Raw genomic sequence first — 8,812 nt, 5'->3', positions numbered from 1 at the left:
TGTGTTATGGTTTCAAACCGATATTAAAGCATCTTTCAAACAATGAGAGATCAGATTGATTAGAGGAACTAATCAATCTTTATCTTTATTATTTATTTGAAATAATAACAATAAATAAAAGGATGTTGGATTAACTAAATAAAATTTATCAAACCAAGCCAAGGGATACTTACCTGCTTATGCTGAATCTAAGAATTGATGTATGTAGTTCTATCTATTTGGTCTTAGTTTTAAAAAAGAAAAAAAGAAAATTGGAGTTGTTAGAATATTTGAAAATCATAGTCTAAAACTTTTATAAAAAATCGTATTTTTTAAGGATAGCTATTCAGCAGTTGTTTAAAAGTACTACTAGGATTCCTTAGATAGAGATTGGGTTCAACTCATGAACTAATTTAAAATTTATGTTTCATAGTCCAATTTTGATTTAGAAAGATTGTTATGTGCAATAGTTAGATCATGTTAGGGTATTCGTTTGCATATCTTAATGTTTTTAAAATTAAGATTCAAACAATATTTATGGGCTTTATGAAGACCTGGTACGGATTAAAGCCCATAATGAAAATTGGCCTAATATTTTCCCATAAAATTATGGGCATACTCAAGCAATTCGAAATAGATTCGTAAATTCATAATAAATTCTTTTCTATATTGAACTCAAAATCAGCCTAAAGTAAGTTTATGTTGAATAAATAGTATTATGATGTGCATAATAAAATAGTGTTTTGCTATATTTCTCTTTTAAGGCATAAAATTTACTTAATTTCTTATCATGGACTACCACATGTTGTCTTGTAGGTACAAACATGGCATTTCTTCTCGAACCAACCTCAACCTATTAACGAAGTGCCTCAAAATTTGAAGAGGTACCACTTGACTCATCACTTCAAAATTCATAGCAAAGGCGAATCAAAGGGGAACAAAAATTCATAGCAATCATATAGGTACAAACATGGTTGTTATTGACTACCCATTCCCCAACGGAGTCACCAAATGTTGATGCCCACTTTTTGATAATGTACATGGAGGACAAGGCCTTTATATTAGTCACGTGCCGAGTGGCACTTAGGATAGTCCCACCACTGCCTAAACCATGTTACATGGCCGTTCAACGTTGGTCTTACACTAGTATGAGTTGTACAAAGATAATTAAAGAGAAGGGAAAATATAAAGAGAGGACAATACACAATTTGTTCACGGGTTTCGTCCAAATCCGAACTACGTCCCCGGGCTCCAATGAGTCGCTCCACTAGTCATGAAACTATTACCTGAGGTTGCAGAGAGGGAGAGAGAGATGCTGAAGAGAAATAAACCCCCTTCTCAATGACAACTCTTGTGTTCTTTTTATAGTGAAGAGGAAAATGGTATCTCCTTAGTGTTCCCATGGTCAGAGCTCCAAATGACGCCACATGGCAGCTTCAAAGGTGACATATAACGATTTTGACGATGTTATGTGGTGACCTCAGAGGCAACACGCGTACACCACGTGGCGACTTTATTGCCCATATCTATAGGAGTTTAAGTCTTGAAGAACCAAGGTAGTACTCATATAGCTTAGGCATCATTTTCCTAAGCTCTTCTCCTTTTAATCCTCTCTCTCTTTTTCATTAGTTCTAGATGTTTTTGTGTGCAAAACAACCTCGCAACTCGATTTAAAACAACGGACGAAACTGTTTTTGCGTAATGCCTTCGAATATGGACCTAAAAGTGGATTGGATGAGGGAAACCTCAGATTTAGAACCTATTTAAATTAAAACCATATTTGAAAAGAAAGGATGAACATATTGGGGGGGTTCTTTCTAGAGCCAATCATTTTATCTTTGCCAAAATAAAAATCCCACTATTGGGAAAGTTTGCATTCATGTAGAGTAGGGTTCAACAATGCAAGTTAGGGAGAGATCCTCTTATGGGATCACTTCTCTTCTCCTCATGACATCAAAGTCTCTCTAGTGGATACACATCACGCATTCTCTCATACATTCCCACTCCTCAAACCTTTTGTGCACATTTTATAAAAGTGTTTCTAAAATAGTGTTTGAACTTAAAATCTTGGCTGACTTAGGATTAATAGTTCTCCCAAATCAGAAGGTCTTCTGGGGTAATTCCAATTTATGGAAGCTCATTTTGAAGTCTATTTTATGCTCATAAAAACTAAACAGTCCTCAAAGTTGTTTCAGAGCTATAACTGAAGGAAACCACATGTGTTTGTGTTAACAGCAAGATAGGTGTAGGAGAATTAGGAAATCTAATCTCATAGAATCAGGAAAATAGGATATTCTTCTTGATTATTCTTAATCACTCTTGACTTTCTAGAATATTCTTGTAATCTTCTACAATAGGATAGTTGGTCGATTATTCTAGATTATTCTTGAATTTTTAGATTATTCTTGTAATAGGATAGTTGGTCTATAAATACCCTATAGGGGCATTTGTAATGATCATCCAAGAATTCTCAATAAATTCAATTTTTCTACGTGGTATCAAAGCCCTAGGTTCTGATCTAGGAATTACCTATGGCGGGCCAAAATCCGTGGAAGACGGCTTTAACCGGTGCGACCAGCAAGAACTCAGCGACGTGTTTCATGAAGTCATTTTTTTTTCTCCCTAATAGGTTTATTTTTTTCCGGGGCAGCCGGAAAGGCAGGTTAAACCCCTCCCCCTTCCGGGTCTTGATGCTCCTTCTCGTTCAGAGCCTGGTGAATCGGGAGAAAGAGAAGTACTTGTTGGGATGTCCGGAAATCACCCTCATATTACATTGACCCTTCATTCCTTTTCTTTGGCAGTGGAACCACTTCATTGGTTCCGGTACTTCCATTCCCCGAGGCAAGCACCGCAAGTTCGAACCTGAACTCTTCCATCTCATTCAGTGGTTCAGAAGGTTCCACAAATTCGTTCCAATTGAATATCCACCGTCTAAATGAAAAAAAAACTATATGGAATGGTCGCAAATCGTTCGTTTGATTTTGGAAGGCAAAGGGAAGCTTGGATATCTGACAGGAGAAGTGACAAAACCTGCAGATGTAGATTCGACTCTCAAGACTTGGAAATCAGAAAATTCTTTGATTATTGCGTGGTTGATGAACTCAATGGAACCCGCAATTGGTAAGCCCTTCATATTCCTGCCGACGGCCAAAGATGTTTGGGAAACAGTCAGGAATACGTATTTCGATCTAGAAAATTCTTCACAGATTTTTGGTTTAATTTCCAAACTTTGGCACGCGAAACAGAGTGACCAAAATGTAACCTCCTACTACAACGAGTTGATGACATTGTGGCAGGAGTTAGACCTCTGTTATAATGATGTCTGGGAGTGCGCGAATGATGGTGTTTGGTTCATGAAACAACAGGAGAATGATCGTGTATTTATGTTCTTGGCAGGACTTAACAAAGAGTTAGACGAGGTGCGGGGCCGAATTTTAGGGAAAACTCCTCTACTAACAATTCGTGAGGCCTTCTCAGATGTTCGGAGAGAAGAAGTACGGCAGAGTGTGATGCTTAACAACAAATCAGTTCCTAGTACTACTAACTCGGAAGTAGAAAGTTCTACCCTTGTAACTCGGGATTTTCAGGAGGAGGTAAAGAAGGATGGTAAGCGTTCTGAACGGTCGTAGTGAGATCACTGCAGACGTTTGTGGCACACACGGGAAACCTACTGGAATATTCATGGCAAGCTTCAAAATTGGAAGAAGAAGTCTGGTGGAAAAGGGCGTGCTTTTCAGACTAGTGTCTTAGATCAAGAGCAACAGTCTTCTTCAAGTTCATTTCCTTTCACCAAGGAGCAGATAGACCAACTGTACAAGTTTCTCGAGTCTCAGAATAATCCTTATTGTTCTTTTGCTCAAAAAGGTAATTACTTGAAAGCAGCTCTCATTGGTGTCAACCCTGATCGCACCTGGATAATTGATTCAGGTGCAACCAATCATATGACAGGGTTGTCAAATCTTTATCCTTCGTATAATCCTTGTGTAGGTAATCAGAAAATTAAGATTGCAGATGGCTCTCTTTCAGCCATTGTAGGAAAATATTCTATTATAGTATCTTTATCACTCACTCTTCACGATGTTCCCAAACTTTCCTGTAATCTTTTGTATGTTAGTAAGCTAACCCGTGATCAAAACTATCAAACTAATTTTTTCCCAACTCATTGTTTGTTCCAGGATTTGACCTCGGGGAGGATGATTGGCAGTGCTAAACAAAGTGGAGGACTCTACTTCCTTGATGATGGATTTAAATCGAGGTGACAATCTCAACAAATAAGTTCCTGCTTTGAATCTATTTCTGTTTCCAATAATAATATTATGTTATGGCATTTAAGATTAGGTCATCCAAATTTCAAATATTTAAAATATTTGTTTCCTAAGTTGTTTGGCAATAAAGATCCATTTATGTTTCATTGTAAAATATGTGAATTTGCAAAACACCACCGTACATATTTTACTTCACAACCATATAAACCATCAAAACCTTTCACTATTATTCACAGTGATGTTTGGAGTCCTAATAAGATAAGTACACCTTCTAACAAGAGATGGTTCATCACATTTACAGATGATCATACTCGACTCTACTGGGTGTATTTATTGAAAGAAAAATCAGAGGCTGAACACGTTTTTTAAAATTTTTACAATATGGTGTAGACTTAATTTCAAACTAACATACAAGTTTTCAGGAGTGATAATGGGAAAGAGTATTTTAACATGACCTTGAAAAATTTTTTTCATGAAAAAGAAATAATTCATCACAGTTCTTGCATCAATACACCCCAAAAGAATGGTGTTGCAAAAAGAAAAAATAAACATCTGTTGGAGGTGGCTCGCGCGTTACTTTTTGCAACTAAAGTTCCCAAGTATCTGTGGGGAGAGGCTGTTTTAACTGCTGCGTACTTAATAAACTGAATTCCCTCCAAAGTTTTACAATTTCGAACTCCTTTCCAAGTTTTCACAAATTTTTTTCCAACTGCTAGACTTTCTGTTGATCTACCTTTAAAAATATTTGGTTGTACGATTTTTGTTCATGAACATGGAAAAATTGGAAAACGTGAGCCCAAAACTATAAAATGTGTCTTCATTGGTTACTCCCCAACTCAGAAAGGCTATAAATGTTTTGACCCGATATCGAAAAAATGTTTTATCACAATGGATGTTACATTTTTTGAAAAACAACCATATTTTAAGAATATTCATCTTCAGGGGGAGATTTTTAAGGAAGATTCATTTAACTCGAACGATGTTTTTCTCTCAGATGATGTGTTTCTCTCGCAAGATTCTGAGTCTAGTATCTCTGCACCTATAGTAAAAGGCCAAGATTCATTCCTTGAAACTCCTCCCACTATGAGTGATGTTTCTCTTGAGTCTAGCCTACATTTGAAAAACAATCTAAAAATCAGAATTCTGAACAATAATTTTTGGAAACTATAATGTCACAACATGATAATAGATTCAAGGAAGGTGACCGAACTTGGAAAGGGATTGTTTACTTGAAGAAGAATCATAAGAAAAGGAAAGACGAATTGACTCTACAACACAGCTATGATTCTGAACCAAGGACGAATCAATAATCTGAGTCTGTTACAGGTAATTCTCTTTCTCTTCCCAACAGTCAGTCTAAGTCTTCTGATTTAGATATTCCTACAGCTCTTCGTAAAGGGGTTAAATCCTACACTAGTCATCCACTGTCTAAATTTGTGTCATACTCGAAATTGTCTTCATCACTTTCTGCTTTTACCTTTCAATTGTACAGTGTAGAAATTCCTAACAGTGTAAAAGAGGCTCTAAAGGTTTCAAAGTGGAAGGAAGCAGTACTTGAAGAGATGAGAGCTCTTGAGAAGAACAATACTTGGAGTGCTGAGGTATTGTCAGCTGGGAAGACCACTGTGGGTTGTAAATGAGTCTTTACTATGAAGTATAATTCTGATAGTTCAGTGGAAAGATACAAGGCTAGGTTGGCAGCAAAGGGATTTACCCAGACATATGACATTGATTATTCTGAGACTTTTGCTCCTGTTGCAAAATTAAACACGGTGAAAGTACTTTTATCTATTGTTGCTAATTTGGACTGGCCCTTACAACAATTAGATGTGAAGAATGCCTTCCTCAATGGTGACTTGGATGAAGAAGTGTACATGGATAGTCCATCGAGCTTTGAGGAGAAGTTTGGCTCAAGAATATGCAAACTAAAAAACTCCCTGTATGGTCTCAAACAGTCTCCAAGGGCTTGGTTTTAGAAGTTCACACAGTCTGTCAGAAAACAAGGATATTCTCAAGGACAAGCTGATCATACCTTGTTTTTCAAGTTCTCTCATGAAGGAAAGGTTGCTGTGCTAATAGTTTATGTTGATGATATTATTCTCATAGGTGATGATGTGATCGAAATAGAGAGACTGAAAAAGAACTTTGCATTAGAATTCGAGATCAAGGATTTAAGAGCGCCAAGATATTTCCTTGCATGGAAGTTGCCCGTTCAAGAAAAGAAATCATTGTCTCTCAATGAAAGTATATTCTTGATCTTTTGAAGGAAACCGGGTTGAATGGTTGCAGACTGGCTGAGACTCCCATGGATCCCAATGTAAAGCTTTAGGAAGAGGGAAGTGTTCCTGTTGATACTTGTAGATACCAGAGATTGGTTGGAAAACTAATCTATTTATCTCATACTCGACCTGATATTGCCTTCTCTGTCAGTGTTGTTAGTCAATTTATGCATGCACCTTATGAAGAACACCTCAAGACGGTCTACCGAATTTTGAGATATTTAAAGTCTACTCCTAGAAAATGTTTTTTTTCAAAAAGACAAATCAAAGGAGTGTTGAGGTATTTACTTATGCAGATTGGGCAGGTTCGGTGAATGATAGGAGATCTATTTCAGGGTATTGCACATTTGTGTGGGAAAACTTGGTTACCTGACGAAACAAGAAGCAAAATGTTGTTGCCAAAAGTATCGCAGAAGCTGAGTTTAGAACAATGGCTCAAGGGATCTGTGAGGTATTGTGGATATACAAAATCCTCGAAGAACTCAAGATGACTGTGGAACTTCCTCTGCAGTTGGGGAGTGTTGAGGTATTTACTTATGTAGATTGGGCAGGTTCGGTGAATGATAGGAGATCTATTTCAGGGTATTGCACATTTGTGTGGGAAAACTTGGTTACCTGACGAAACAAGAAGCAAAATGTTGTTGCCAAAAGTATCGCAGAGGCTGAGTTTAGAGCAATGGCTCAAGGGATCTGTGAGGTATTGTGGATATACAAAATCCTCGAAGAACTCAAGATGACTGTGGAACTTCCTCTGAAGCTGTACTGCAATAGCAAGGCTGCAATAAGTATTGCTCACAATCTTGTCCAGCAATGATAGGACGAAGCACATTAAGATTGATCGATATTTCATTAAGAAAAAACTTGAAGCTGGAACTGTTTGCTTGCCGTTTGTGCCTTCTAGTCAGCAAACAGCCGACATCTTGACTAAGGGGTTTGCTAGACCTAACTTTGAACATCTGATAAACAAGTTGGGCATGATTGACATCTATGCACCAACTTGAGAGAGTGTAGGAGAATCAAGAAATCTGATCCCAAAGAATCAGGAAAATAGGATATTCTTCTTAATTATTCTTGATCACTCTTGACTTTCTAGAATATTCTTGTAATCTTCTACAATAGGATAATTGGTTGATTATTCTAGATATTCTTGAATTTCTAGATTATTCTTGTAATAGGATAGTTGGTCTATAAATACCCTATTAGGGCATTTGTAGTGATCATCCAAGAATTCTCAATAAATTCAGTTTTTCTACAGTAGGGATAACAACTTCTTAAGGCTATATCACCCAAACTATAGACCCAAATTGATTGATTCTTTTTTTGTTGGATTCATTAAAAAGTGTAGTTGCTTCTTGTTAAAAAACTCTCTGATCAGATTTCTTCATGTGGTTTTAATGACAACTACCTATGAGTCTAAATTTCAGTTTGCTAAAATCTATTTTCTAAAATGCTCAACATCATGTTTTCCTAAATTTGTATCTCAAATTGATTTGTTTAATTCAATTACATTATTTAGCATGAAATGGAATATCTAATGGGTTTCCTAATTTAATCAGATCAACCCAAGGCCTATGTTCTAAATTGAGGATGGTTATAGATTAGAACTCCCATTTTGCTTAGATTTCAACCCTTCTTTCTTCGTCCCAACTTTTCAAAGTTACTAAAATGGCCAAAACATTAGGTAATCCTTACAATGATGGGAAGAGTGGGGTTCCTAACACCTTTCCCACTCTTCAATCAAGTCCCCGCACCAGAATCTCAATAGTTGACCATTGGAGTCAATTTAGTTTTAAAAAGTAATTTTGGACAATCATTCATACCCTAAAACAATTGAATGGAGTCCAACCCAATAGAAAATTTTCACTCTTAAGAAATTAAAGGCAGTAATGTCTTTTTTCCAATGTAGACTCAAGCAATCTACCTTGTCGTATAGCCCGCTTGGAATTTAGGCACATCATAATACTATTAATTCAACATAAACTTACTTTAGGTTGATTTTGACTTCGATATAGAAAAGAATTTATTATGGATTTACGTTAATCTATTTGGGATTGCTCTTGGGCATGCCCATAACTTTATAGGAAAATATTAAGCCAATTTTCATTTTGGGTTTAATCCATATCAAGCCTTCATAAAGCCCATAAACATTGCTCGAATCTTAATTAAAAAAAATAATTAAGGAATGCAAACGAATACCCTAACATGATCTAACTGTTGCACATAACAATCTTTCTAAATCAAAATTGGACTATAAAACAAAAATTATATTTTATAGAAGTTCTAAACCTA

This window comes from Akebia trifoliata, chromosome 2, assembly GCF_017979445.1.
Source record: "Akebia trifoliata isolate Shusen 1 chromosome 2, ASM1797944v1, whole genome shotgun sequence".
Lineage (NCBI taxonomy): Eukaryota > Viridiplantae > Streptophyta > Magnoliopsida > Ranunculales > Lardizabalaceae > Akebia > Akebia trifoliata.
Note: the sequence above shows the minus strand (reverse complement) of the source record.